This window comes from Rattus norvegicus, chromosome 8 (genome assembly GCF_021556685.1).
Source record: "Rattus norvegicus strain SHRSP/BbbUtx chromosome 8, alternate assembly SHRSP_T2T, whole genome shotgun sequence".
NCBI classification, from domain to species: Eukaryota; Metazoa; Chordata; class Mammalia; order Rodentia; family Muridae; genus Rattus; species Rattus norvegicus.
Genome location: NC_141541.1, coordinates 80,161,351 through 80,170,054, shown reverse-complemented (window position 1 = coordinate 80,170,054; position 8,704 = coordinate 80,161,351). Strand labels below are relative to the sequence as shown.

At 47.2% G+C, this 8,704-nt stretch overlaps 1 long non-coding RNA gene across 1 annotated transcript; it reads right to left on the bottom strand.

The window, feature by feature from the left end:
• Nucleotides 1-1,878: 1,878 nt before the first annotated feature.
• Nucleotides 1,879-7,326, bottom strand: LOC148004239 (uncharacterized). Its single transcript, XR_015627833.1, has 3 exons — nucleotides 7,162-7,326; nucleotides 3,242-3,373; nucleotides 1,879-2,540 (listed from the first exon to the last, which is right to left on the bottom strand). It is a non-coding gene; the product is annotated as an uncharacterized LOC148004239 (long non-coding RNA).
• Nucleotides 7,327-8,704: the final 1,378 nt, after the last annotated feature.

Genomic DNA, 8,704 nt, shown 5'->3' with positions numbered 1-8,704 from the left:
GATTGGTTCCAAGACCCTCCATTAGGGACCCACAGTTGCCTGCCACTCCGTCCTCAGGTTCCGAGAGGACCCAGTGCCTTTGGTCTCAGGCACCTCTTGGTCCACCACAATATTTTAGTTCCTCCAGCCAAACCCCATGTGTGAGCCTCAATCCCTCACATTTGCAGTCTAGGCCCAGTTCTGGAAGCAGTCTCTGTCAGCTTCCTGCTTTCCCTCCTTTCACAGAGTCCTATCTTGCCTTTGAGGCAGCTATGTGAAGAACAAAGGCCAGGGGAGGTGACATGGAGCTGAATGGAGCAGAGTCTGGGGTGCTTTGGTTAACATTTCAAAAGCATTGCTTGGCAGACACGCAAGAAGGGGTCTCCTCAGGTGGAAGTCAGTTTCTGTGCTTGGAAAATCAGAATGCGCAAAGACAAAACAGACCCCAAACCAGAAAAACAATTTTCTATGGAGAATTCAAAAAGCTTGGAAAATATGACTTGAGCTGGGAGTGTGGTCCCAGTTCTACCTTAGAATCACCTGGGAGAACTAAGGAAAAATGTCCTCCCTCAGACCTTGGGTTTAAAATGGTGGGTTGACCTATAGTGGAAGGGGCTATTTTTATATAGTAGTAGTAGTAGTAGTAGTAGTAGTAGTAGTAGTAGTAGTAGTAATTTTATATACCAGCATACTAATAAAGTATGATCAGTTTATGGAGGAAGGTCCCCACAAGATAAAAGTTCTTAAAGCCTACGACGACCATATGTGTTAGACAAGCACAGGGTGCACCTCCGAGCACCACTGGGTGTAATGATTGTTCTGTTCGCATTAAGACGTCACAATGCATAGGTTGGGAATGTTGGCATCTCACCTTGGCAATCATGCAACCTAAATTTCCCCTTATTGTCCCTAGTCATTGACTATTGCTTAATGGTGGTCTCTACTCTGCTTCGTGACTGTCTGTAGTTTTGTGTGGCCGAAGCGATGACAAAAATGCCTGACAACAGCACCTACCTGACTTTAGGAAGGAAGGGTTTGTTTCGGCTCAGTTTGGGAGATTTCGTCCACGATGGCAGCGGAGGTGAGGCAGGAGCATGATCTAAGTCAGTGAGTTACTTAGTGGTTTCTGTTGCATGATAAACACCGGGGGGGTTGGCTCAGCGGCAGAGCGCCTGCCTAGCAAGCGCAAGGCCCTGGGTTCGGTCCCCAGCTCCGGAAAAAAAAAAGAAAAAAAAGAAAACAAAAAAACAAAACACCATGACCCAAAGAAACCTGGGGACTAAATGGTTTATGTCACCTTATATTCTAAGTCCTTCATGAAGGGAAGTCAGAGTAGGAGTTCAGGAATGGAGCCTGGATGCAAAGACCACGGAGAGATGCTGCTTACAGCCTTGCTCAGCCGCTTTCTTAAAGGACTCCTGACCACCTGTCCGAGTGGCACCACCCACAGTGGGCGGAGGTGGGGCGCTCCCACATCAATCATCAGTCTAGAGAAGGCCCACTAGTCTAGAAATTGTCTACAGCCAATCTGAAGGAGACCCTCAATTAAGGGTCCCACTTCTTAGATGACCCCAGCTCGTGTCAAGTGGACAAAACAAAACAAAACGTAAAACCATACCAGCAGAGTCAGGAAGCAGAAAGGAACAGGAAGTGAAGCCTAATTATAAAACCTGAAGATCCTGTGGGTGGAGACATGACTCACAGGTTAAGAGCACTGCCGCTCTTGAGGAGGACTTGGGTTTGAACCTAAATGCTTACATTCACCTGTAACTCCAGCTCCAAGGGGGTCTGATGCCTTTGGCCTCCATGGTGATCTATACACACATACATCTATACACATGCACACATGGCCACATACAGGTCCAAATGCATTTACACAATTAAAAATAAATCACCAGGCACAGTGGTGCACACCTTTAATGCAAGCACTTCGGAGACGACAGACAGATTTCTATGGATTTCAGGCGAGCTTGGGCTACATAACAATATCCTGCCTTGAAAAAAAGAAAAGTGATTTTAAAAAATCTAAAAACGAAACGAATGACCCTAAGTCCTATGTTTGGTGGCCCGCTTGTGCCGGCAAAACTCCATCTCCTAAAGGGGTCACAACCTTCTCAAATAGAACCATCAGCTGGGAACTAAGTGTTCAAATAACACGAGGTTTTGAGAATCCACGCTCCCACTCAAACACACCTGCTGCCTTTCAGATATGTGACTGAGTCTGTGGAGCCCAGGCTTTGAGATTTCATTCCCAGAGCTGATGCTGGTTTCCAAAAAATGGGAGAGTTGACCCAAGCAAGGGGCCTGGGTCAGCCATTTTCCTCTAGAGTAGCCTCTTAGCTCCAGCATCCTGGCCTGGGACACCCCAACTCTGCCCCCAACCTGGCTCTTCTGGTGGACAAAGCTCATTGCAGCTGTGATAGAAATTGCTAAAAGAATGGTGATTGGCTCTGGCTGACGGCTTCAAAGTTTTCGTCCAATGATGTGTTGCTCTGCTGCTGAGACACGGAATCATGTGGAAGTGTGAGTGTGGTGGAGCAGAGATGTTCACCTCACGGTGGCTAGAAAGCAGAAAGGAATGGGGGAAGGGATGAGATGAAACCACCAAGAACACCCACTCCCCACCACAAGTAACCTACTCACTCCAACAAGGCCCCGCCCTGCAAGTTCTCTCAACCTTCTAAGAATAGCATCAAGCCACTGATGAGGTCGTAGCCTTTTGGATTCATTCACGAAAAACAACAGTGTAGTCCTATATTCGAGATATAGGCACTCCAGCTGGGGACCAAGCCCTTTGAGGGGACACTGCATATCCAAAGCAGAACAGGCTGAGCTCACAACATGGCCGCTGTCACCGTTGCTTCTAAAAGCACACCCATGTCTTGACTCATTTTTCACTGTGTGAACCCAAGATCTGAACTTGCATGGTGAGGAGAAGAATGTGAGTATCAGTTTCTGCTTCCTTGACTTTCACAGATGAGAGCCTGAGGGTATGAAAGTCTGGTGTACCACTGCCCAGAGGGTCAGATCTCGGCTCAGTTCTGATGCCACCGGGCAGGTCTCCACAGAGGCAGTCACTATCCCTGAGCCTGAAGCACACAGAGAGGAACTCACGTGGGTGAGTCCCTCCATCCTGAGACTCCCAAGGCTTTGGATGGCAAAGGCAGGAGGTACAGAAAGTGAGGAGGATAGAGTCCTGGGATTCTTCAGTGAACTCTGACTGCAGAGCAGGCTCTCAACTTCTGGCTCTCCAGTTACTTACCAGAGATGTGATCTCGGCTCTGCTTGTGCCCTTCTGAGCCTCCACTCTCTCGGCGGTGAGGTAGAGAGAAGAACATCTCTGTTGTGGGCTGAGGCATAATATTTGCTGGGTGTGTGCATCCTGACTTCTGTCCTTATTGTAAAACAAAACAAAACAAAACAAATAAAGCAAAACAGAATGGAACGAAACATCTGTTTCCTGGAGTTGTTCTGCAGTTTGGATGCTGAATGTGAAGTTCCTCAAATTGTCCAAGAAACCTGCGTTTCCTGCTGTGGTCCTTACCTCCGTGGCTGTCACTGCAGCTCCACACTCAGGACAGATGAAGTGACAACCCTTATCCTTAGGGTCTGCAAAAAAAATGTACTCAGACCTGGCTGTGGATAGACTTGGGGTGGGGAGGTAGAGTGCTTGTCCAGCACACTCAGGTCCTTGGTTCTATCCCCAACATCCCATAAAACCAGGCGTGGTCACACATGTCTATAGTCCCAGGGGCAGACATGCACATCTATAATCCTGGCACTTGGAAGGCAGAATTAAAGGTTATCCTTGGCTATAAAGCAAATTTGAGGCCAGCCTGGGCTACATGAAACTCTGAACCAGTTCCGAAAGGCAAATTAAAATTCAAATTAAGTTTGAAGCCTAACTCTCTCCTTTCACTTGACACAGATTTTAGAAAAATGTATTCTAGAAGTTCTTTGCTAAAGGGCTTTGGCAGATATAGCTGAAAGAAATCACAGGCTATATATTAAAATATGTCTATGTAGTTTTTTGGGGGGCTCTCATCCACATCGGGACTTTGAGTACTATCTTCATTACTAAATAATTCAATAATTCAAATGAGTAATTAATATGGCCCAGAGAATACAAAAAATTGTTAAATGTGCTAGCTTTTTGTTTTAATTTTGAAATTTGAGCTGTCCTAGCTTTGGCCAAGGTACAGTGGAAAGGGAACCCCTGTTCTTGTGTGCTTTGCCATAGCCAGGGCATTGGGGAATAACGTTTGACAATGGTCTTCGTTGGTTAGCATGGGTGATTGGGGATTGTCTTACAGGGTTTCCATTGGTGTGAAGAGACACCATGACCAAGGCAACCTTTAATTAGGGTTGGCTTACAGGCTCAGAGGTTCAGTCCATTATCATCAAGGCAGCAGCATGGCCGAGTTTAGGCAGGCATGACACAAGAGGAGCTGGGAGTTCCGCATCTTGATTCAAAGGCAGTGAGGAGAAGACTACTGTCTTCTAGGCAGCTAGGAGGAGGGTCTCCAAGCCCACCCTACAGTGGCACACCCACTCCAACAAGGTCACACCCCCTAGTAGTGCCAAGCAGATACAAACCACCACAGGGGTGTCTGTGATGTTGGCTGTAAAGCCACTGTTTTTAGGTTCATACTTCCCACACCTGCATTGATACCCTGCTTTTATTCTCGTGCCTCTAAGGGAGGAAGCCTAGCTTCTAGAAATGCAGGCCCTGCTTGTATCCAACCAGCAAACCAACAAAATGTTCGGCATGCTGAATCCCTTGATGCCCTCCATCCATTTTCTTGGTTTCTCTTGTACTGTGAAAGTTTAAACTATCTGTACAGGAAATCTGTGTCCCCTGGAGCTGCTCCTGCAGAGACGACAGAGGCAGTCTTTACAGCCTCATCTGATTATTTCTCTACTGAGAAATGCCATCCCTCTTAGAGTGATCCTAACTTTGTGACAAGGATGCCCTATAGTTAGAGTTGCTTAGCAACATAAGCAATGGTGTCCCCCTCTTCCCACCTCTCACAGAACGTGCCTATCTATGAGTACCCTCACCTTTCTCCTTCCACAAGACATAAACACAGCCTCTTTTCCATGGCTTCCTGAGTTTATCACTATTCCTTAGTTCCTGCCTCTTCCCCTGTGCCCTGTGCCCTGCCCCACATGTGTTCATTCATCACATGTACTGAATACCTGCTGTGTTCAGGTGGCTAAACACCAAAGGAAGAGTCTGCATTTATCTATGTGTACCAAGTGCATGTGGTTCCCATGGAGACCAAAAGACAGCATCTGAAACTTAAACTATAGATGGTTGTGAGTTGCCATGTGGATGCTGGGAACTGAACCTGGTCCTCTACAGGAGCAGTGTTCTTACTGGCTGAGTGTCTCTCCAGCCCTTACACTGCTTAGAGGAGAAGATACCTTAAATGATGGTTTAACACTGACTGGTTTGGGGTAGGGTGGTGGTGGCACATACCTTTAATTCAGCACTTGGGAGGTGGATCTCTGTTGTGTGAAATATTTAAAAAAGAAAAAAAAAAGCATCGGGCTGGAGAGATGGCTCAGTGGTTAAGAGCACTGACTGCTCTTCCTGAGGTCCTGAGTTCAATTCCCAGTAACCACGTGGTGGCTTAAAATCATCTGGAATGGAATCTGGTGTCTGAAGACAGCTATCGTGTACTCATATACATAAAATAAATAAATCTTAAAAAAAAAAAACCATCATCCCACTCTACTGTCGGCCCCGGCTGTCTCACCGCCTCCACGGCTAGCCCCATGCAGTGACCTCCCATCTCATGGTTCTCTTGCTGCAGATTCTGTTCACATTCCCAGCCATCCACCCTCTGTGGTTAGCTGTCACAAATCACCGTAACCCGGTAAAATCAAAACTCTCAAGGTTTGTAATTCATCAGTCAGATTTCAGTAAATTCTCAACTCACAAATGTCTACACAATGAACTCAGAGCCAATTAATATTGATATAAACTGCCCACCTAGATAAGACAAATTGTCCTGTAATTAGCCATCCCTTATAAAATATTCACAGCTACCTGTGGCCATTAAAGCCACTCGGAATCTGGATCATCTTTCTCTTTCTCCATTTTCCTTCCTTCCCTCTTGTCTCTCCTGTCCTCTCTGTCCTCAGCTCTAAAATTCTCAGCCCGCCTTCCTTTTCCACTCCCCAATCACAAGCTCTCGCCTTATCTTGTGCCTGCCCCCACCTGCATATAGACAGCAACCCACAGATCTCTATGAGTTCGAGGACAACCTGGTCTACAGAGTGAGTTCCAGGGCAGCCAAGTCTACACAGAGAAACCCTGTCTGGGGCGAGGGGAAGGAAAACCAACTTTGTTTTGTTTTGTTTTGTTTTGTTTTGTTTTGTTTTGTTTTGTTTTGTTTTGTGATGGTCTTGCTCTGTTGCTCAGACAGGCTTTATCACCTGTGCTCACATGATCCTCCTGTCTCAGCTTCCTGAGAGCAGAGATTGTAGGCCTGCACTGTATACACCTGTGTGGTATTAGTGTATGTTTGTGTGTGAGTATTCCTCCCTTATGCTTTCTATTGCTGTGACAAAACACCACGACTGAAACGCAACGTGGGGAAGAAAGGGTCTATTTCCTTTCCACTTCCACATTGCAGTCCATCACCAGAGGAAGTCAGGGAGGACCTCAATCCCCAGTCAAGAAAATGAACCACGGGTTTGCCTGCAGACCAGTCTGTTGTGGGCGTTTTCTCAATTGAGGTTTCTTCTTCTAAAATGACTCTAGCCTGTGTGCTGAGTTGACATGAAACCTAGTCAGCACAACTCCCGTGTGCTTTTGGAGGCCGCTCTGATCCATCACCCTCTGCCCTACTCCTCCACTGAACTCAGAGCTAGGATGGCAGCTAGCACTCCTGACTCCACCATGCACAGGGCTGGGCTCACATGCATGCCTTGGCTTGTTATGTGGGGGATTGAATTTAAGGACTCACGTCTATGCAGCAAGCGCTATTACCCATTAAACCATCTCCCCAGCTGCCAAGACCGAGACTGCTCATGTGAGAGGTACATATGGTGTAGACGTGGCTGAGCACCTGAGGCCTGCCTTCCTTCCCTGGCTCTTAGCCTCGCCTACGGAGAGGGCACAGCTGGTCCTACTGGAGGACAGAAGAGCATGATGGTATGCCATAGACCTACCCAGAGATTTGACCTCTGGCTGTTTGTGAGGAGTCCGTTTGAGCTGCTGCACTGCGACAACTTGGGATAAAGCAGAAAACAGTGCCGAAAGAAACTGTTGGCTGCTGCATGCTGGGGGAGCCATGGGCCCTGGGGTGCCAGTTCCAGACTACTGCTGGCTCGCTCATGGGAACACCTCTGCCCCGAGGCGTCTTCATCACAGGGTGGAGTGCAGAGTTGTAAGTGACTGTTCTCTGAGCCAATCGTCCACTCTGTTGGGGAGTTCAGCTGTGCCCCTTTGCAAACCGACTATCCCTATCCCGGTGGACCTGTTGACTGTTCACACTCTCTCACCCAGACCCTCACCTCAGTATCCAGCCTTTTCCGACTACCTGCTGAATGTAACTTTGCCTTAATTGCACAAGGCCTTGAAATCGGCTAGAGTTTATAGAATGGGGGAAGACAGGAGAAAGGAGCCCTGTTTCTGTAGCTACAGGAAGCTCTCGTCCCTGTTGGGTAAAGGCTTTCCAGAGGTGATATTGGGAGTGTGCCCACGCCCCTGTAAATAGCCCTCAGTTGTGCTCTGCAAAGAAGCCCAATAAACTCAAGTGGTCTTCCATAGCCAACCAGGATAGTGCCTTGCTTGGTTTATCATTGAAACCTTAGGAAAAGGTAGATTTTGTTCTTGTCTCTCTTTGGGAAGGAATTTTAACAATGGTGTAGCCCCGAATGGGGAAAGTACACCTGTAACTCCAGTTCCAGGGGTCCAACATCTTCTTCCGGCCTCTGTGAACACTGCCTATGCATGGTGTTCATACATACATTCAGACGCACGTGTGGACGTAAAATAAATACAACTCTAAAAAAAAACTACCTCTCTCCCCATGGCCCTATTTCTGTTTCTGGAAACACATCTGGTTGCCAGTTTTAGATGATCTCTGGGACCATCCCTTCCCAAATGGCTTCTCCTGTAAGCCTCCTCCTGGTTTGCATGGTTCTGCCAATCCCGGTGTTCAGAGCCCTTTAGATGCAGGGTCTACTGCAGGCATTGTGGTGTCTGTGGTATGATTAACCTGTGTCCATGCCTGTGTTATATGACACTCTTTTTATCATCCAGCACAGTCTCCTTACCAGTTTGCCTAATTCCAGATGCACCCAAACCCCTGATGCCTTCGCACTGGTGAGCAGTCCCGTCAAGAACGCTGTTCATGCCGTGTTATCATCTACAAAGCCCAGGCTTGAGAGTTAAGCAATCAAGTTTCACAAAAACTTTCTATGTTTTAAGTAGGCTAACAGCTACTTTCTTTTTGTTGGGAGGAGGGGACAAAGGCTGCATTCATTCATAACTATACTTGGCTGTCTGTGGGTGCAGCTTGCCTAGTAGACCCACTATTTCTGAGAAGCAAGTTCTCCAAGGGGTCCAGGGAGGATGATTTCCTCCTTGTCTTCTTTTTAAAAAATCACTTGAAAATATTTCATGTGTATAGCCATTTTGCCTGCATGTATTTCTGTGCACCACATATATGCAGTACCCGGGGAGGCCAGCAGAGGGTACTAGATCCTC